Consider the following 22,850-nt stretch of genomic DNA (forward strand, 5'->3'; position numbering starts at 1 on the left):
GGGACATATTAAATTAAAAGTAATCAAACAGGTTTATCACCTAAGGAAATTTTCACAAATTCAGGCTTCAGGGCCTATTGCTTGACGATTCTCAAGTCAAGAGAGGATTGAGGAGAACCCTTCTTGCCCATTCTAGATATATTTTTAAAAATATGTATTTTTAGTAGAGGTGAAGTGTCACCATGTTGGCCAGGATGATCTCCATCTCCTGACCTTTTGATCTGCCCACCTCAGCCTCCCAAAGTGCTGGGTTTACAGGCTTGAGCCACCATGCCCGGGTGCTTTTTTTTTTTAGCGACCAAAACATGCTTACCCATGGTAAATCAGAATATGTTTCAAAAAATAAAACTTAAAGATAAGCATGGCATTTAGGGCTTTAGACCCATACTCTTGCTGGATTGGCTGTCCGATGATTGCCCTCATTCTTTTGTAATTTCCATCTCGATTTTGGCTTTGATATTCTCCCAATCTATTTGGAGGCCTTCTGAAAATGCAAGTATCATTTATTAGTTTCCTGTTTACCAAATGCCTCCAAAAACTTTTGACAGTAAGTAAGAATCGTATCAACATGTATTTTGTATTTTACAGCCAGTTCCAGAGCCCTTTCCCAGTTGCAGAGATTAATATTGATCTGGATTGCTTGATAAACAAGGCCAGCCTGAAGAAGTACTGTTTCAGTCTCCTGTATGTTCCCACTAAACAATAGTATATGGGCCATTCCTGATTCTTTAGATGGAAGATATTTTATAGAATTGATGTACTGAACCTTATCAATTTCACGAATTGCTCTGTAGGCTATTTCTACAGTAGTCATATCTCGATTAGCAACTGCCATAGCAGCTAGACAAGCCCACATAGTTTGCTCCTGGGACTAGGCATGCTCAAAATGGCAGCTCCATCTTCTCTTTTTGGCAGCCATGTGTAGAGTTGCATTCTTTTATTTAAATATCATCAGTGTTTTTGGTTAGGTTTGAAGGAAAGGAGCTAAAAATGCCACAGTCAGTAGAAATTAGGCCTCAGATTAAACAGATAATTGTTTCAATTCTTTCCCTAAATAAAGGCATATAATTGTAGATACTCCCTCAGAAAGCAGTAATTCATTTTTTTTTAAAAAACCTCTAAAATATATCTTTATTGTCAAATAGAACAGCTGTAACCATACATACTGAATTAGCATGATTTTCACTGAAACACAATATTGAAAAACTCTGTGTTTTTATCACAAAACATTTAAAAATGTATTTCCTGAAAATTATACAAAGGAAGTTTAAACAACTGATGAGAGAAACAATGTTATATCTCATTTAGACTTATTGATTACATAAAACTGGCCATAAAGTAGACTACTGTTGTCATACTTCCAGCAAAAATCTCAAATGACTTTTACCGTCCTGTCATTTGCAGTGACATGGATGTAACTAGACGTCATTTTGTGAAGTGAAATAAGCCAGGCACAGAAAGACTAAAATTGCATTTTCTCACACATATGTGGGAGCTAAAGTAGGTGATATCATGAAGGTGAAGAGTAGAGTGCTGGCTACCAGAGGCTGGACAGAGTGTGTGGGGAGGTTGTGGAGCTATAAAGAGAAGTTGGTTAATGGGTACAAACATACAGTTAGATAAAGAATAAGTTCAAATGTCTGATAGCACAGTAGGGTGACTACAGTTGTATATTTCAAAAGAGTTAGAAAAGAAGCTCTGGAATAATCCCAACACAAACAAGTAATAATTGTTTGAGGTGTGATGACTACTTCAGTTACCCTTATTTCATCAATATATGCATGTATCAAAATATCATCTGATCCCCATAAATATGTATAATTATGTAACAATAAAATGAATAATCTGTAAAAAAATTAACTTTTACTTGAGATTAACAATATATTTTTGTTAGAAATTTTTATAGCTTTATAATTACATTTTTTATATATTTATTGACATATAATTGACAAATAAAAATTGTATGTACTTAATGTATATAACATAATATTTTGATATATATACATTGTGAAATGGTTGCCACATTCAAGCTAATTTACATGTCTATCGACTCACATAATTACCATTTGTGTATGTGTGTGGTGAGAACCTTTAAGTTTGACTCTTAGAAAGTTTCAAGTATACAATATAGTATTATTAACTATATTCATCATCAATACAGTATTGTTGTTTATACTCAACTACCATTCTACTCTGTGTCATGAATCCTAGAACTCATGGAATCCCTTAGATTCCATACCTAAGGGAGATTGTGCAGCATCTTGTCTTATGTGTCTGGCTTATTTCACCCAGCATAATGTTGTCCAAATTCATCCATATTTGAAAAAATGATAGGAATGATGTGTCATTGCATTCATCTACCACATTTTTTAATCCATTGATTTGCTGATAGACATCTAGAATAAATCTATATCTTGATTATTGTAAAGAATGCTGCAATAAACGTGGGAGTGCAGATGTTTTTTCAAGATACTGATTTTGTTTCCTTTGGGCATATACCCAGAAGTGGAATTGCTGAATCATATGACAGTTCTATTTTAAAGTTTTTGAGACACCTCCAAACCACTTTTCATAATGGCTATACAAATTTACCTCACCACCAACAAAGTAAAAGCATTACCTCTTCTTTTCATCCTCAATGATACTTAACATATTTTTTCTTTTTGATAGTAACCATTCTAATAGGTTTGTCCTTTTATAGCTTTCATTTGCATTTCTCTGATAATTGGTGGTGTTGAACAGTTTTTCATATATCTTCTGGCCATTTGGATGTCTTCTTTTGAGAAATGTCTATTCAAGTCTTTTGCCTTGTCTAAAATTAGCTTATTTCTTTTCTGACTTTTGAGTTGTTTGATTTCCTAACATATTTTTGTGTCTTCTTTTCAGAAATATCTATTCAGGTCTTTTGCTCATTTTAAAATAGAAATTATTTTTTTTTTCATTTCCAGCTTTTAAGTTCAGGGGTACATGTGCAGGATGTAGAGATTTGTTACATAGGTAAATGTGTGCCATGGTGGTTTGCTGCATAGATCATCCCATCACCCAGGAAGTAAGCCCAGCATTGATTAGCTCTTCTTCTTAGTGCTTTCCCTCCTCCCACACCCCCACACTCTGACAGGCCCCAGTATGTATTGTTCGCCCCTCATGTGTTCATGTATTCTCATATTTCGTCTCCCATTTATAAGTGAGAACACACGGTATTTGGTTTTTCATTCCTGCATTAGTTTGTTAACGAAAATGGCCTCCAGCTCTATCCATGTCCCTGCAAAGCACATGATCTTGTTCCTTTTTATGACTGCATAGTATACCAAGGTGTATATTTTCTTTATCCAGTCTCTCATTGATGAATATTTAGGTTGATTCCATGTCTTTGCTATAGTAAGTAGTGCTGCAAGGAACATACACATGCATATATCTTTATAATATAAGGATTTATATCCCTTTGGGTATATACCTAGTAATGGGATTGCTGGGTTGAATGGTATTTCTGTTTTTTAGGTCTTTAAGAAATCACCAAGTTGTCTTCCACAAGTGTTGAACTAATTTACACTCCCACCAACAGTGTATCAGTGTTCATTTTTATCTGACTGTTGTTAGATAATATCTCATTGTGGTTTTGATTTGATTTCTCTAATGATCAGTGATGTTGAGCTTTTTTTCTCATATGTTTTTTGGCTATATGTGTGTTTTCTTTTGAGAAGTGTCTGTTCATGTCTTTTGCCCACTTTTTAATAAGATTGTTTGTTTGTTTTCCCTTGTGAATTTGTTTAAGTTCCTTATAGTTGCTGGATATTAGACCTTTGTCAGCTGGATTGATTGCAAAAATTTTCTTCTATCCTGTAGGTTGTTTATTTACTCTGTTGATAGTTTCTTTTGTGGTGCAGAAGCTCTTTAATTTGATTAGAGCCCATTTGTCAATTTTTGCTTTTGTTGGAATTGCTTTTGGTGCTTTTGTCTTAAAATCTCAGGTCATACCTATGTCTTGAATGGTATTGCCTAGGTTTTTTCCTAGGCTTTTTATAGTTTCAAGTTTTATATTTAAGGCTTTAATCGATCTTGAGTTGAATTTTGTATATGGTATAAGGAAGGGGTCCAGTTTCAATCTGCTGCATATGGCTAGCCAGTTCTCCTAGCATCATTTATTAAATAGGGAATCCTTTCTCCATTTCTTTTTTTTCTTTCTTTTTTTTTTTTTTTTTTGGTCTGGTTTGTTGAAGATCAGATGGTTGTAAATGTGTGGTCCTATTTCTGGGTTCTCTATTCTGTTCCATTGGTGTATGTGTCTGTTCTTATACCAGTACCATGCTGTTTTGCTTACTGTAGCCTTGTAATGTAGTTTGAAATTGGGTAATGTGATATCTCCAGTTTTGTTCTTTTTGCTTACGATTTCCTTGGCTATTCAGGCTCTTTGTGGTTTCATATAAATTTAAGATAGTTTGTTTCTATTCTGTGAAGGATGTCCATGATAGTTTAATGGGAATAGAATTGAATCTATAAATTACTTTAGGCAGTATGGCTGTTTTCACAATATTGATTCTTTCTATCCATAAGCATGGAATGTTTTTCATTTGCTTATGTCATCTCTATTTCTTTGAGTAGTGTTTTATAGTTCTCCTTGAAGGGCTCCTTCGCTTCTCTTGTTAACTCTATTCCTAGGTAATGGATTCTTTTTGTGGCAATTGTGAATGGGAGTTCCTTCATGATTTGGCTCTCAGCTTGCCTGTTGTTGGTGTATAGGAAGGCTAGCTATTTTGCACACTGATTTTATATCCTGAGACTTTGTTGAAGTTGCTTATTAGCTTAAGAAGCTTTTGCCCATTCAGTATGATATTGGTTGTGGGCTTGTCATATATGGCTCTTATTATTTTGAAGCAAGTTCTTTCAATACCTAGTTTATTGAGAGTTTTTAGCATGAAGGTATGCTAAATTTTATCAAAGACCTTTTTGGCATCTATTAAAATAATCATGTGGTTTTTGTCTTTAGTTCTGCATTTATTGATTTGTGTATGTTGAAATAGGCTTGCATCCTGGGCACAAAGCCTACTTGATCATGGTGGATAAGCTTTTTGATGTGCTGCTGGATTTTGTTTGCTAGCATTTTGCTGATGATTTTTGCATCAATGTTCATCAAGGATATTGACCTGAAGTTTTCTTTTTCTGTAGTGTCTCTGCCAGGTTTTGGTATCAGGATGATGCTGGCCTGATAGAATGATTAAGGAGGAGTCCTGTCTTTTCAATTTTTTGGAATAGTTTCAGTAGAAATGCTACTATCAATTTGTACTTCTGGTAGAATTCTACCATAAATCTGCCTGGTCCTGGGCTTTTCTTGGGTTAGTACGCTATTTATTACTACCTCAATTTCAGAACTCATTATTGGTCTATTCAGGGCTTCTATTTCTTACTCATTCAGTCTTGGGAGGGCGTATGTGTTCAGGAATTTATTCATTTCTTCTAAATTTTCTAGTTTAAATGCATAGAGGTGTTCATAATATTCTCTGATGGTTATTTGTATTTCTGTAGGATCAGCGACAATATCCCCCTTATCATTTCTAATTGTGTTAATTTGAATCTCTTTTCTTCTTTCTTAGTCTAGCTAGTGGTCTATTTTATTAATTTTTTTAAAAAATCAGCTCGTGGATTCATTGATCTTTTGAATTTTTTTCCACATCTCTATCTCCTTCTTCTGATTTTGGTTATTTCTTGTCTTCTGCTAGCTTTGGGATTGGTTTGTTCTTGGTTCTCTAGTTCTTTTAATTGTGATGTTAGGTGGCTAAATTGAGATTTTTCTAATTTAATGATGTGGGCATTTTAGTGCTATAAATTTTTCTCTTAACACTGCTTTACCTGTGTCCCAGAGATTCTGTAATGTTGTATCTTTTTTCTCTTTCATTTCAATGATTGATTTCATTATTTACTCAAAAGTTATTCAGGAGAAGGTTATTCAATTTCTGTGTAGTATGTTTTTGAATGAATTTCTTAATCTTGAGTTCTAATTTGATTGTGCTCTAGTCTGAGAGGCTATTTGTTATTTCAGCTCTTTTGCATTTGCTGAGGAGTGTTTTCTGATTATGTTATCAATTTTAGTGTAGGTACCATGTGGTGATGAGAATAATGTATATTCTATTGCTTTTGGGTGGAGAGTTCTGTAGATATCTATCAGGTCCACTTGATGCAGAGCCAAGTTGAGGTCCTGAATATTTTTATTAATTTTCTGTCTTGACGATCTCTCTAATATTGTCAGTGCAGTGTTAACATTTCTACTATCATTTTGTTGGTGTTTAAGTCTCTTTGAATGTTTCTAAGAACTTGCTTTATAAATTGTATTTTGTATTGGGTACATATATATTTAGGATAGTTAGCTTTTCTTGTTGAATCGCACTCTTTACCATTACATGATGCCTTTCTTTGTGTTTTTTGGTCTTTGTTGGCTTAAAGTCTGTTTTATTAGAAACTAGGATTGCCACTCCTGCTTTTTTTCTGTATTCCATTTGCTTGGTAAATTTTCCTCCATCCCTTTATTTTGAGCCTATGTATGTCTGCACATGAGATAGGTCTCTAGAAGACAGCATAACAATGAGTGTTGGTTCTTTATCCAGCTTGCCATTCTGTTCCATTTAATTGGGGGCATTTAGCCCATTTACATTAAAGATTAGTATTGTCATATGGTGATTTGATCCTGCCATCATTATCCTAGCTGATTATTTTGCAGACTTGTTGATTTAGTTGCTTCATAGTGTCATTAGTCTTTGCACTTCAATGTGCTTTTGCAGTGGCTGGTAACAGTTTTTCCTTTCCACATTTAGTGATTTCTTCAGGAGCTTTTGCAAAGCAGACCTGGTAGTGATGAATTCCCTCAGCATTTGCTTATCTGAAAGCATAAGCAATCTTATTTTTCCTTTGTTTATGAAGTTTAGTTTGGCTGGATATGAAACTGGTTTGGAAATTATTTTCTTAAAGAATGTTGAATATTGGCTCTCAATCTCTTCTTGCTTTTAGGATTTCTGCTGCGAGGTCTGATGTTAGTTTGATGGGCTTCCTTTTGTAGGTAAACTGGCCTTTCTCTCTGGCTGACCTTAACATTTTTTCATTCATTTTGACCTTGGAGAATCTGATAGTTATGTGTCCTGGGGATAATTTTCTCATGGAATATCTTTCTGGTGTTCTCTGGATTTCTTGAGTTTGAATGTTGGCCCATCTTGCTCGATTGGGGAAGTTCTCCAGGATGATATCCTGAAGTATGTTTTCCCAATTGGTTTTATTCTCCTTGTCTCTTTCAGGTACCCCAATCAGTCATAGATTTGGTGTCTTTACATAATTACATATTTTCCAGAGGTTCTGTTCATTCTTTTTTATTCTTTTTTCTCTATTCTTGCCTGCCTGTCTTATTTCAAAAAGATAATCTTCCAGGTCTGAGATTCTTTTCTCCCCTCAGTTTAGTCTGCTATTAATAGTGGTGATTGTATCGTGAAGTCCTCGTAGTGTACTTGTCAGCTCTATCAGGTTGGTTATGTTCCTCTATAAAATGACTATTTTGTCTGTCAGCTCCTGAATTGTTTTATCATGATTCTTAGCTCCTTAGCATTGGATTAAAACATGCTCCTTTAGCTCAGTGAGTTCCTTTTTATCCATATTCTGAAGGCTACTTCTTTCATTTCAGCCATCTCCACCTCAGCCCAGGTCTGAGCCCTTGCTGGAGTGTTGCAATCATTTGGTGGAAAAGGGGAACTCTGGCTTTTTGAGTTTTAAGTGTTTTTCTGCTGATTTATTCTCATCTTTGTGGGCTTATTTACCTTCAGTCTTTCAGGTTACTGACCTTTGGATCAGGTTTCTGTGTGTTTTTGTTTTTGTTGTTTTCTCTTTGTTTTACTTTTCATAGTACCCCGTGAATATATACAATTACTTGCCCATTAAATTAATTAATTTATTTTGTAATTCAAAACATTCTTATAAATTGGAAATCTAAAAAAGAGCATATGCTTAATAATGTATTGTTTACCTTTGCTGCTCAGACATCTCAGTTGGTCTGATGTGTGGGCCTTGGAGAGCCCAAACTAATCAGGGGCTACAAGGATTCCCAACAGAGCACACCTTCTCTACCAAAAGCCAAGGGTTTTGCTATGTTGCCCAGGCTGGTCTTGAACTCCTGGCCTCAGGCAATACGTCCACATAGCTGGGATTACAAATGAGAGCCACTACCCCACAAAATTGACTTTTAGATTTCACATATAAGTGAGATCATATGGTATTTGTCTGACTAAAATATTCTTAATCAGGTCTTCTTAGACTGTAATAATCATATCCACATTTATTTGGTGATGCCAAATAGTGAGCTATATCACTTAATGTAGCTGTAATCATTTTATCACTCTTTAGCAAAATGGCTATTTTATTTGATGTCCTCTTTTCTGTATTAAACCAATACATGCCAATTAATTAAGTAAATTTGTGATGATGTTTGTGTGCCATGCTGTATTTGGTGCTGAAGATAAAGTGAAAAATGAGATAGATGCAGCTCTCTTCCTCATAGAAGTCACAATCCACTCTGGCAGATACTCAAGCCATTTATATATATTGAGAAATAGAAAATTTTGTTCATTGAGTGTTACATCCCTACCCTCATGTTTGTGCTCTCTCGTAGGTGAGAACTGTTGTCCTCTCTCCCTCTCTCTCATTTCAACTTTATTTTTAAAGATGTGGTCTTGCTATGTTACTCTGGCTGGCTCAAACTCCTGGTTTCAAGGGACTCTCCCACCTTATCCTCCTGAGTAGCTGAACTATAGGTGCACGCTACCGGGCATGGTAGTGTGCACCTATAGTTATTTTATATTGTTAAATATATTTTATATTGTTAAATAAAATATTCATGCTTTCAAAACTCATGAAGGATTTCTCAAAGAACTAAAATAGAATTATCATTCAACCCAGCAATCTGATTACTGGGTGTACACATGAGGGAAAATAAATCATTCTACCATAAAGACACCTGCACTCATATGTTTCTCTCAGTGCAATTCACAATAGCAAAAACTTGAAATCAACCCAGGTGCCCATCAGTGGTGGGTTGGATAAAGACAATGTGGTACATATATACCACGGAATACTATGCAGTTGTAGAAATAACAAAATCCTGTCCTTGGCAGCAACATGGGTGCAGCTGGAGGCCATTATCCTGAATGAATTAACACAGAAACAGAAAACCAAATACAGCATGTTCTCACTTGTAAGTGGGAACTAAACATTGGGACGCGTAGACACAAAGATGGAAGCAATAGACATTGAGGATTTTAAAGGGGGACAGGGAGAGAAGGGGTTTAGCATTTTAAAACTACCTATCAAGTACTGTGTTTGTTGCTTGGGCTATGCTATCATTAGAAACCTAAACTCCACACTGCCACGTGTGTACCTATGCAACAATTTTGCATGTTCTTCACATGTACCCCAAAACCTAAAATGCAATAAAATAAATAAATGGGGGAAAAAAAAAAGAAACCTAAACTCCGGCATCACACAATATACCTGTGTAACAAACCTGCGCATATACCTCCGGAATCATTAAAAAAAATTTAAAAAACCCACCTCACTAAGGCTCTTACTATGAGCAGAGTACTAGGATTTCTAGAAGGACTCCTAGTAAGCAGTGAATGTGAAATATTGGTAATTAAATAAGCTCTGTTAAGTAGTTAATTACTCTTTAAAAATTATATTTTTACTTTTATCATAGTTTTATATATGTATAAAGGTGAATAGTTCTACATAGCTTGTTAAGAAAAATGTTCCCTTGTCTCCTGCACCCCACCATTCTTGCTGCCCTTTGGCAGCCATTTTCAATTATTTTAGTTGTTTATTTTGTTTTTAATTTTCATATTTCTAAATAATATTCCCATATTGCTTTCTTCATTTAGATATGTATTGTTTTTATTTTACTTTGGAATTTGAGGATTGTTACCCGTTGTCTCCCTGACATATAACTTTCCTCATAATTCTTGGTTACATTAAATATTCAGGGATTATATTTCTATGATTTTATAATACACTAGTAGTATTATACTCTACAATTAGTTTTTTTCCCAGAAAGAAGGATTTTTTTTTTTTAAGTCTTACTAATCTCCTCTTTCTCCTTCTCGTTTGCTTACGTTTTTACACCACGGAAGGATAAATCTCCTTTCAGTCCATTCAAACGTTACATTCATCTTTGCAGAGTTTTGTCTTTGGAGACGTCGGTCCTCTTGCTCCAGTCTGAGCTGGTTGCTGTTAGGTCTCCTACATAACTGTTCTCCTAAAATTCCTTTTCCCATCATCCTGAGATTTTTTTTTTTTTACTTCTAACTGGTATTGGGGTTCTAGTTTTCTGGATCCCTCCTTCTTATTTTAGTAGGTTACCTTTTTCATTAGCTTCCTGAGAAGTTGTGCGTGGGAGGTAAATTTCCTGAAATCAAATCTCCAATGATAGTTTGGTTGGGTAGAATTCCGGATTAGAAGGCATTTCTGCTGAGATTTTTAAAAGTATCCTTCCACTGTCTTTTCAGTTTACTTATTATTGACAAGTTTGATTTGCATTTTCATTACGTCCCTCTCATACCTCAGCCTTTCCTGGTTTTCTGGGTCCAGACTTTCTGCAGCTCAATCCCTCCTGAGGAGAAATCTCTAGTGTTCTGCTGGAATGGGTGAATGGGGCAATGGAGGGCATCTGGGGTCTAACTTCTTACATAGATTTCAATCATTCCTCCAATTTTCAGTCTTCTCTTTTACCCCACCGTCTGTAACCTTTTGCCTCTCTTTCAGAGATAACTAATACTGCCTGTTCCTCAACTGTTTTAGGACTGTTCAGTGCAAGGAAACAGCTTGCTTTGTGCCTTCTCTCTGTTGCTTAGGTCCAGTTTTCTCAGACATGCAAACTGAAATTCAACTCATCTTTCTGCTTTCCAGCTTTCAAAATTTCGTTCCTGCCTAGTCTTCTCCCATTCTCTTTAATCTTGTAGATTTATGTATAAAATATATTTTAGTAGAGATTTGGTAGTCAGAAGAGGTAAAACAGTTAACTGAAGGTCAGCACTGGTTTTTACAGCGACAATTATATCCAATGATAATTTTGTATGAATCCAAATACAAATAATGTACAGTTTAAATGATTTTCTATACTCAGAAAAAAGGTCTTGTCTGAGCATTTCTCCCCTGTAGTATCCTTTCCTGAGTTTCCCTCCTTACTAGACAAATGCTAATCAGTTCTCATTGCAGGACATGAATGGAGCAAGTTGGTCATTCTCTGAATTTGTCAGCACTCCGGTGCACTTTGTCTTATTAGGTGTCTTTGAGTCATGCAGAATATTTCTTTTCACCTGATAGAAGTATGGGAGTAGAAATTGGCAATATCTCTTGCACAGCAGAGTGGCTATGGTCAATAATAATGTGTTGTATATTTTAAAATAAGTAAGACAGTAAGTTTCAAATATATCACCACAAAAAAATGTCAAGTGAGGTGATGAATATGTTAATTAGCTCGATTTAATTGTATACAATTATTAAACCATTGTATACATTTAGTAAAACATCACATCATACCCCATAAGTGTAATACAATTATGGTTTGTCAATTAAAAATAATATAAATTTAAAAATTGACAAACTCTCTGGTCAGGGATCATACAAAGAGTACCAGATATGTGAAGGGAATCTATGCTGAGAAAATACTGTTTTAACTTAATTTGTTACCTGCTTTCTCTAGTTGGTAGACAAATGGACCTTCCTTTTTGCTGATTTTGTATACCTTTAGATTTCTATACAGATTTTGTTTAGACAGTGAAATTATAACAACTTTCTCATTATAAGTAAATATACTCACTCCCAATAACATAATATTCTTTAGTACAAAATACATCCAGGTGCACTTTTTTTTAATGTAATAGCTGTAATGGAGTCAAATCTCTCCCATATGCAAGTTGACAAAAAAAGATAGAGAACAATAGACTCAACTAACATTCTGTAAAGAAGTGTTTAAGTCTGTAACATCGTGAGTTGTTAATTGAGGGAAGATAAGAAAGAGGCTGAATTTTAAATGCTTCCTTCATTACATTCGCCTTTATGGAAGACAGCCTGATTTTTTTTTCATGTGAATTACTTGTATAAATGTGAATAAATGAAAGTTTTTCCAGTACAATATCACATATTTTGGCTACTGATATTGTAATACCAATCATTGCACAAAGTGATTATCATGATTCATGTTTTGCTTTGCTGTCAGACATGTTTCACTGATTCTAAAAGGGAAGAAGCCTGGAAACAACTGCAGAATATCCTATATATTACATGAATCCTGCTAATAATGGTGAGAATGCAAAACTAATTGAGCTGTGAAGACATGGTTCTTGCCTTTTATGGTCAATGTGTAAAACTTTGTGAGGCTTTGCCAGATGAACATTAAGCCCATTATTGCACACATTAAAGATAAGAATTTTCTTCCTGCCAGAACATGAGCACCTGCAAAGGCTCGGCAAAGGCTTTGTGTTGGTTATCAGCATGTGACCCTCTCTTCATGGAACAGCTGCCTGACACACAGCCCAAATGTGGCTCTTTTGTGTTTTAAACAAGGTGGTGTCTCCACTGGAAGGGCTGGCACACAGTAATGCAAGTTTGGCTTGGAGCTGCACTGGTTAAATGATAGATCTTCACAAGTAAAAAATAGAACTATACCCTGCTCTGTGTCACAAGCTCAGAAAATTGTGTTTGCAACACACAGTTGACACCCAGCCTAGTTCTAATTTCAGCTTCAAAGGAAAACATGACACTCAAAGCAGTTTTTATTGATGAATTTTTTGAGATTTTTCCCTGCTGCTGTCCTTCCTCTCCTGCCTGTTTTCCTCCAATGATGCGTTCATTTCTTTTTCGGTTATCTATATTGCCACATGATCTACAGTACTGCTATACAGAGATTTCTAGGATAAAATACAGAATGTCCGTTTCAATTTGAATTTCACATGTCCAATGAATGTTTTTAGTATAAGCTCTTTATGTGTCTTCAGAGAAAATTTGAACTTTGGTTAGTTTTTCATTTTGTTTGTCTTGCACTTTACTGCTCAATCTACGTTTTTTCCCAGAACCTTGCACTAGTAGTTGATGAAACCATCATAAAGAAAAATAGGTGAGGTTGTTTACAGGAAAATTGGTCCGAGATCCAATTATTTAGTATCTGCAAATTAAATAATATATAAAAAATATATGAAGTTACATAGTTGATGAAATCAGCTCCCATGTTAGCATACACCTTTTCCCATACAGTAATGATAACAATAGTAATAATAAACAGATTATTATTCTTCTTATCGAGAAGATAATCTTGGGTGTAGATTGGGATTGAATCTCAGCTCTAAAACATTGTGATGGTATAGAATTGGAGTAGTTACTTGACCTCTCTGAGTCTCCATTTCATCTTCTATTAAACAGAGATAATAATAGTACTCATGTCATATGTTTGTTGTATTTGATATGTTAATGTATACAAAGCTCATAGACCACTGTGTTGACATATAGTCAGTGCAATGTGAGTGCTGTTACGCTGATTATTTTTTGTTCTATGCGCAATTATTGTAACAAGGTTTTTACAAGTAATACCACCTTTAATCTTCATAGCAACCCTCTAATGTCAATTTTATTAATATATTTAATAATGTAATATAAATTGCCTGATTAATAGAGCTACAATTCAAACCCAGTGGTTTTAATTCACAATCCACATATCCTATTACCACCCCTAATACACACAAACACATATGCGTCTATGGTGAGGTGGTTTGTTCTGGGGGACATGTTCTATTAGCAGGCTAACTAAATCTATACACTGAAATGCTTATTATTAGTATGATTTTTTTTTGAGATGAGATTTCACTATGTTGCCCAGGCTGGTCTTGAACTCCTGTCCTCAAAGCGATCCTCCTGCCTCAGCCTCCCAAACTGTTGAGATTACAAGTGTGGGTCACCATGTGTGGCCCTGAGGCCCATTTTAATAGTAAAGAGTGTTCACTAATTCTGCTGCCTTTTTCTTCCTTTCATCAAGGCTAGGGTTCATAAAATCCCAGTACCCCATAACCTAATTTTTACTGGGCTTTTTGCTTTTGCTTATTGTATTCATTAAGTAATCACACTGACAATTGTGCCACTTTAAAAAGTGCTGAAACTTCTGTTGATTATAAATGATCTTTAATGCTTCTTCACTTTGACTGGGGCTTCTTTTGGCTATGTGCCAATCTATTTTTCTATCCATGATACACACTCCTGGGCAGGAGTACACAAGTGTGCACACCCATGTATGTTAAATTTGTTGTTCAATTTAGTGAGAAACTGATTAAAAATTATCTGATGATATCCTAGGTTTCTAGAGAACAGAAAAGGAAAAATGCTCATTCAGATATTGAATGGTGAAGTGATGGCACATTCAGAGAAAACGTCTGAGGACATTTGATGAACAGAGAGCTAATTAGACAGAGTCAAATGAAAATAAGGAAGTTATAAAAATTGGGTAACCACATCTAAGCCATTATCAATTTTAGAGGGATGTTTTGGCCAAAGAAACACATTCCAACAACTTAGGCAGATTTGAAAACAAAATGATGCTTTTAAAAATTGAGTTTCTTAAAGTATGAGGAAGTCACGTAATTCTTAGTACTATTAGAAAACCATTTTTGGCAGGCTGCGGTGGTTCATGCCTGTAATCCTGGAACTTTGGGAGGCTGAGGTGGGCAGATCATGAGGTCAGGAGTTCAAGACCAGCCTCGCCAACATGGCGAAACCCTGTCTCTACAAAAAATACAAAAATTATCCTGGCATGCTGGTGCGTGCCTGTAACCACATCTACTCAGGAGGCTGAAGCAGGAGAAACTACTTGAACCCAGGAGGTGAAGGTTGCAGTGAGCCGAGATCACATCACTGCACTCTAGCCTAGGTGACAGAGCGAGATTCTGTTTCAAAAAACAAACAAAAAACCCAAAACCAATTGAACAAAGAAAAAACCAAAAAACCCATTTCTTCTCATTCCCACTTACTTAACCTCTAAAAACATTTCCTTTCCTCTTCTCTCCTTCTAACCAACAGGATTCAGTCCTCCTCACTTGGGACAAAACTCCACCCTCAATTTTTTCCCTGTCTTTTTAAGTCACCTTCCCCTCGCTTATTGGTAGTCTCTATTCTTTTGTCTGTACCCATTCTCCAGATTCTGCACACCACCAGTAATCTCCATGATCTCCAGCCTTCAGAGGGCCAAAGAATCAGAAGCTTTGTAGGCAAATTGAGGACTCTCTTGAGGAAGGGGAGAGACAAACAGAAAATAACATTCAAATACAAAATAACATTTTTTGGTGCTGTCACATTGGAAACACTTTGAAGTTACCTACAAGGCAAAATGGTTTTAAGCACCGTTGCTGATTACAGAAATGAAGTAAATACAATTTATACTTACTTATTCTATAATTGACACATTTATTGAATCTACCCTCAAAATGTGAGCTATTTATGGTGCTGATTGCTTTTTCAAGTCATCCCCACATCCCACCCCCACCCCACAGCCACACACACACACTCTGTTCTTCTCTGGTTTCCATTTGTGGCTAACCAATTTTCCCAACTCATTTTGGACTGTTGAGCACAAGCAAATGATTTTCCAGCCAGTTCTAATCTTTCATTCATAGACTTGCTGCTATCTGAAGAGTAGTGTTAAATTACCAAATGAAACTGAGACGTGATAAAAGGGCAAATATGAGATTTAGAATGTGGTATTTTTAAAATACTTTTTAGCGATTCCTTGAAAAAAAGATGTGCAATATGAACAAGCATTTAGTTACTATACTCTAGTAGTAGACAAAATCTTGATCCTAGTAAAGTAAAATATTTAATTTTTTTTGTGCGTGACAAAGCAAGTGAGAAATTCTGATACACAGAGGGTTATACAATATTAATATTAATAACAACTATTTATTGAGTACTAACTTTCTGCTAGAAATTGTGGAAAACTTTAGGCATACATCATCTAATTTAAACCTTGGATCAAAACTGATAGAGATGTTGTTATCCCCATTCATAGAGGGAAACCTGAGGTTTATACTCATTAAGTTACTGCCTATAATCTATCACATGACTTAGAAGTTGGAGAGTTGGGATTCAAATTCATTGCTACCTTATCTAATACTATATGTTAAGCTTTGTGATAAATATGTATGTGTGTGCATATATGTATTATATATATAGATACACACATACTTACAGACATATAGATGTACGTAAAAATTGCCTCTGTAGGCAGTTGGTGATTTCAAATAGATAAAAAATATTTAGGAGGTAGGGCCATTTTTCTTCAACTGTTTATAGCAATGAGGTAGCTGGCCATAGTATAATTAGTTACATAACTGTGTGTTTGAAGACTGGAAGATATAAAGGATTAAAGTAAAAATGGGCAACTTCACAGCAGATTCTTTCAGATGTTGTAAATCACCATTACCTTTCCTATCTTTTCCCTGGTGCCTTCTCTTAGTTTCAGCTGTGTATTTCCTGCAAGTGTGTTATTTTCCTTCTCACTGAGTCATGTTCGAGTGAAGTTTTCTTGCTTCAGAATTATGGAATTTTTTTTCTTCTCTTGACATCTGCCTCCAAAATTGAGTGTTCCCATTAACTATTGCATCTGGCCATCAGTAGCTAGTGCTGGAACAGGCAGACATAGGCAGGAACTGGACACTGTTTCACATGTGTTTTCAAGAAGGGTTTGTGAAGAGTATGGCAAAATTCTCAGGCAGTAAGGACTGGTGCCCGTGGTTTATGGGTAGCCTAAGAGACCCTCATTCCTGACAGGGAAAGACAGGGAGTCAGCCTGGTTATGCTTTAATGCAAACCTTGTACAACACTATTTGGTATGAGGAATAGTGTATGATTTTAGTTAGTCGTGGACACCTCTCATATCAATATCAAATAGTTAAATGTGTCTCTAAGTCTCCAGAATGAGGATGGGACTATAATTCTATATACCACATTCTTTTTTCCTGGTAGTAAGTCCAGGGGACAAAGCACTGCATGGAACGTTGGACACTTTGGGTTAGGTTTCTAGTTTGGTGCACTAGAAAATGATGGTGTTTTCTACATATAGAGTCATGTCATCTGCAAACAGAGAAAATTTGACTTCCTCTCTTTTTATTTGAATACCCTTCATTTCTTTCTCTTACCTGACTGCTGTGGCCAGAACTATGTTGAATAGGAGTGGTGAGAGAGGGCATCCTTGTCTTGTGCTGGTTATCAAAAAGAAATGCTTTCAGCTTTTGGCCATTCAGTATCATTTTGGCTATGGGTTTGTCATAAGTAGCTCTTATTATTTTGAGGTATGTTCCATCATTGTCTCAGCCCCCAAACGCCTTAAGCTGATAAGCAACTTCAGCAGTCTCAGGATACAAAAATCAATGTGAAAAAATCACAAGCATTCCTATACGCCAACAATAGATAAGCAGAGAGCCAAATCAGGAGTGAAATCCCATTCACAATTGCTACAAAGAGAATAAAATACCTAGGAATACAACTTGCAAGGGATGTGAAGGACCTCTTCAAGAAGAACTACGAAACACTGCTCAAAAATATGAGAGGACACAAACAAATGGAAAAAATTCCATGCTTATGGATAGGAAGAATCAATATGGTGAAAATGGTCATGTTGCCCAAAGTAATTTATAGATTCAGTGATATTCCCATCAAGCTACCATTGAATTTGTTTGCAAAATTAGAAAAAGCTACTTTAAATTTCATATGAAACCAAAAAAGAGCCCATATAACTAAGATAATCCTAAGCAAAAAGAATAAAGCTGGAGACATCATGCTACCTAACCTCAAACTATACTACAGGCTACAATAAGCAAAACAGCATGATACTGGTACCAAAACAGATATATAGACCAATGGAAGAGAACAGAGGCCTCAGAAATAACATTACACATCTACAACCATCTGATCTTTGACAAACCTGACAAAAACAAGCAATGAGGAAAGGATTCCCTTTTAATAAACGGTGCTGGGAAAACTGGCTAGCCATAAGCAGAAAACTGAAACTGGACCCCTTCCTTATACCTTATACAAAAATTAAGTTGGATTTAAGACTTAAATGTAAAACCCCAAGCCATAAAAACCCTGGAAGGAAACCTAGGCAATACCATTCAGGACATAGACATGGGCAAGAACTTAATGACTAAAACACCAAAAGCAATTGCAACCAAAAGCCAAAATTGACAAATGGGATCTAATTAAACTAAAGAGCTTCTGCACAGCAAAAGAAACTATCATCAGAGTGAACAGGTAACCTATAGAATGGGAGAAAATTTTTGCAATCTACTCATCTGACAAAGGTCTAATATCCAGAATCTACAAAGAACTTAAATTTACAAGGAAAAAAAACATCAAAAAGTGGGTAAAGGATATAAACAGATATTTCTCAAAAGAAGATATTTATGTGGCCAAGCAACATATGAAAAAAAGCTCATCATCATTAGAGAAATGCAAAAAATGCAAACAAACAAACAAAAAACCGCAATGAGATACCACTTCATGATAGTCAGAATGGCAATTATTAAAAAGCCGAGAAACAATAGATACTGGCAAGTCTGTGGAGAAATAGAAATGCTGTTACACTCTTGGTGGGTATGTAAATTAGTTCAACCATTGTGGAAGGCAGTGTGGTAATTCCTCAAGGATCTAGAATCAGAAATACCATTTGACTCAGCCATCCCATTACTGGATATATACCCAAAGGATTATAAATCATTCTACTATAAAGAAGACACATGCACGCATATGTTTATTACAGCACTACTTACAATAGCAAAGACATGAAACCACACAAATGCCCATCAGTGATAGACTGCATAAAGAAAATGTGGCACATATACACCATGGAATACTACACAGCCATAAAAAAGAATGAGATCATGTTCTTTGTGGGAACATGGATGGAGCTGGAAGCCATCACTTTCAGCAAACTAAATAGGAACAGAAAACTAAACACCATATGTTCTCACTGATAAGTGATAGTTAAACAATGAGAACACATGTACACAGGGAGGGGAACAACAGACAATGGGGCCTGTATGGGGTTAAGGGCCAAGGGGAGAGATAGCATATAGGAGAAATACCTAATGCACGTGGGCTTAAAACCTAGATGATGTTGATAGGTGCAGCAAACCGCTATGGCACATGTATACCTATGTAATAAACCTGCATGTTCTGCAAATGTATCCCAGAACTTAAAGTAAAATTAAAAAAAAGAAAATGATGGTACTGTGGAACCTCTCAGGATTCTGACTTTCCACTAATATTAGGAAATATTGACTGAGTGCTCAGAGCATATGGGATGCAGGGTGTTTTGCAGCATTTAGGCATGTTTACCAGTCTTCAAAGATACTGTTTCTTGGGGAGGCAAGGCAAACCACTAGAGAATTGGAATACTGTAAGTCGGTATGCTAGAAGTTCCCATTAGTTAAAATTCTGTGAAGTGTTTGAAGACAGGCATCATTCAAATTGCGTTACAAACTCTAGCTCATAAAATGGATCTATTTCATCCTGCAGTAGAGAGTAGAAGGTTCTCCTGGAGTCTGGGAAGTATAACAGTGACCACATGGAACAAGTTCATTGTTTTCAATAATGTCTAAAATATTGTTTTGTAAGCATAATGCAATGTCCAATATAACAAGTATAGTTTACTCACTCATTTAATGGCTAAAAGCTTAGATAGAAAAGGATAAAAATTATGCATCAATTCTACAATTTGGAATCTTACTTTATTTTATCTCTAGTTTGCAGGCAACTTAGCAGTGATAAAGTGGATTACCCCGGGGAGAAATGGGAGCTTTCTAAAACAATGACTAGTCAAACAGAAGTGTGCATTAGCATTACCTGGAGGATGGAACACACAAAGCTGTTTGGGCTCCACCCCCATAGCTTCTGATTGGCTGGGCCTGGAGCAGACCCAGACTGTGCCTTTTTAGTACATTCTTGGGCAATACTGATGCTGCTTCTCCAAGGACCACGCTTTGACAACCACTGTCTTAGAATACAGAAAGGAAGAGAATGGAAACAATACTTAACTGAAGTGTTCTGACTTATTTCTGAAAAACAGTGAAGAGAGACTAAATGTCCTATTTATGAAAAGACTTTATCACTCTTTTAAGGCAATATTAATAGTGCAGAAGACATTCAGATTTTTAGTGGGAAGTTGTTGGTCAGAACTATGTCATCTGAGGATGTCATCTGCCGCTTGCATTTGCTTATTCTGAAGAAAGTATTTCATTTTTGTTTTACTTCTTTTCAACTCATTTTTAAACTATACTTACGTATTTTAAGGAAAAATTATAGACATCATAGTATGATACTTCATAAATACCTCACTATGTATCTGTAAAAAAATGAGAACATTTTCTTATAACCAAAATGGAATTATTATACCTAACAAAATTGATAATAATCACTGAATATCATCTAATACTTATTCCATATTCAAATTCCTTAAAATTTTCCCTAAAATATTTTTTTTCAGCTGGTTTGTTCATACCAGAATCTAATTAGGATAACAAATTGCATTTGTTTGTTGTATCATTTAAACATTTTTTAGCTTAAAATAGTTCTGGCTTGCTGAAAAGAGAGGGTCATCTGTCCTGTAAAATATTTCATTTTTCTGGATATGTCTTACAACCTCCTGAAAAAGCTTGATTAGGTTATGGTTAATATTCTGGTAAGAGTACGCACTAACATAATATCTGGATTTCCCACCATTTATATCACTATGACTGTGAATGTTAATGACTTCTTAATTGTCCACTAGGATGTTGCGTTTTTCCCTTGCTGCCAGGAAGTAGTCGCTGTGGTGTTATCTTGGCACTACAGAATGTCTGATCCAGCCATACCTTTTTACCCAAGGTTTTAATACCATGTGATACTTCTTGCCAAAATCAATAATTTTGTTAGACATCATAGTATGGTATGAAGTTTACAAACTGATAACTTACTAATTCTGTCATTCCTTCTACATATATTAGCTGACATTCTTTTTAGTATTAGAGCTGTTGCTCACGACTGAGCCTACGTGGTCATCTTTAAGATGTATTTTCTACTAGGAAGCTCAATATTTTCATAAGTTACCAGTATTAAAAGTAATTCATGTAACCAATGTCTCAAATGTTGACAAATAAGATATTCCAGCTTTCTCTATTGAAGTATCATTAAGGACACGTTGATTTTCACAGATTAAAAGTGGTTCAGTAGCCTACCACCATTATTTGAAAATGTATTCATAAGACAGGAGTTAGCTGTCAAGAAGCAATGGGCTGAAGAGCAAAGAGACACTAATTATGACAGGGAACAGGTGACTGCACTTCGAAGAAAACTCAAGATCTCAGATTTTCTCATTAACTATTTCTTGGTAAAGCATTCAAGGACGACATACCCAACAAGTGACATACTGACAAGGAGAAGAAACACCCCATTTGCTTTGTCATTCCCTTCCAAGATGGCTAAATAAAGTCAATCCAGATTGGGGAAGGATGGCTACTAGTTTTCATTAATAGAAATAATATGTGTATATCCATATACACATTTATATATGTATACATATACATGGATAATATATATTACAAATAAACAAATATACAATATATATTACAAATATATATGTATTATATATTGGATATATATAGATAATATGACAGCTTTAAGGCAAATATAATCTTTGCAATGTGTTTTATTTGAAGACTATTTTGGGACTAGTGATGGTAGAAGACATGCTGTTCTTTATTGTATTTATAACCATACGGAGCTTGCAAAGAGAAAACAGACTAAACTCATTAGATGAATGTAGCAAGGCAGTTAAATGTAAACATAAGGGAAATGATTTATATGGAAGTCTTCAGCATTTATTCTCTCTCCTGGAGTTTACTTGAAAACAAAATAAAGCAAAAATCCAACACTACAAACCATTTCCCTTTACCTCACGTTGAAGTAAAAGTGCCAAATTATTTTGGTAAGGCCACTGGTGATAGTTAAAGTCCTAAGTTTTTACCATGTAGGTCCATGTACTTGAACTTCTGGTAGATGTTTTAGATTCATCTCTCTTAGATGTTATCAATCCTTCCTTTTGTACAAGTCTCAGCCAAAGGAACAAAAAATGTCCTTGATTGTGGTGCTTTTATTATCTGAAGAATGTTTCCATGGTGGCTTTGCTGATATCAAGGATAGAGTCCTCACTCCTACCTACCCTCTTTGCTAGAGAGTCAGACACTACTCCTTGGAAAGCCACGCAGAGCTCTGGTTAAGATTTCATCAGCAAATGCCTTCAGCTTGGGCCACATGCACCTTTCTTAAGACCTTTGCTTCTAGACTTTGCCTGGTGCATTGACTTTAAAGTCAAGTCATGAGGACATCGTTTATCTCTGCTAGTATTGTCATGTCCATTCACTTGTTCCGAAATGAGATACTTCTTTCAGAAATATGTGCAAAAGTAACATCTTGAATTTTTTAGGATGTACTTTCTGAACACATAAGATTTCTCAGTATAGAAAGCTGAGAGAAAATAGCATTTTCTTTCTTGCAAAAGAAAAGTGGTATAGATAGTATCATTTTAAAATACAGAAATAGTAAATACTTACTAGGTATGATAAGGAAATAGCTCTTTTCAATAATTAAGTATGGTATCTATTTTCTACCAGTTGTCTTACTTACAGATCATGACTCTTCAAAGCAAGTAAGTCTATAAACAAGGATGGGAGAGTGTTTTTGCCATTGTAGTTAAGGTCTTCAATTTAACCTTTACCACTTTCACTTTCAAATAATAAGGCAGCAGAGAATTCAAA

At 35.5% G+C, this 22,850-nt stretch overlaps 1 pseudogene; it reads right to left on the reverse strand.

The window, feature by feature from the left end:
* Nucleotides 1-376: 376 nt before the first annotated feature.
* Nucleotides 377-22,850, reverse strand: part of LOC116556116 — a 122,777-nt pseudogene continuing 100,303 nt past the window's right edge.

This window comes from Sapajus apella, unplaced genomic scaffold (assembly GCF_009761245.1).
Source record: "Sapajus apella isolate SASKATOON/1434 unplaced genomic scaffold, GSC_monkey_1.0 scaffold1, whole genome shotgun sequence".
Classification (NCBI taxonomy): Eukaryota; Metazoa; Chordata; class Mammalia; order Primates; family Cebidae; genus Sapajus; species Sapajus apella.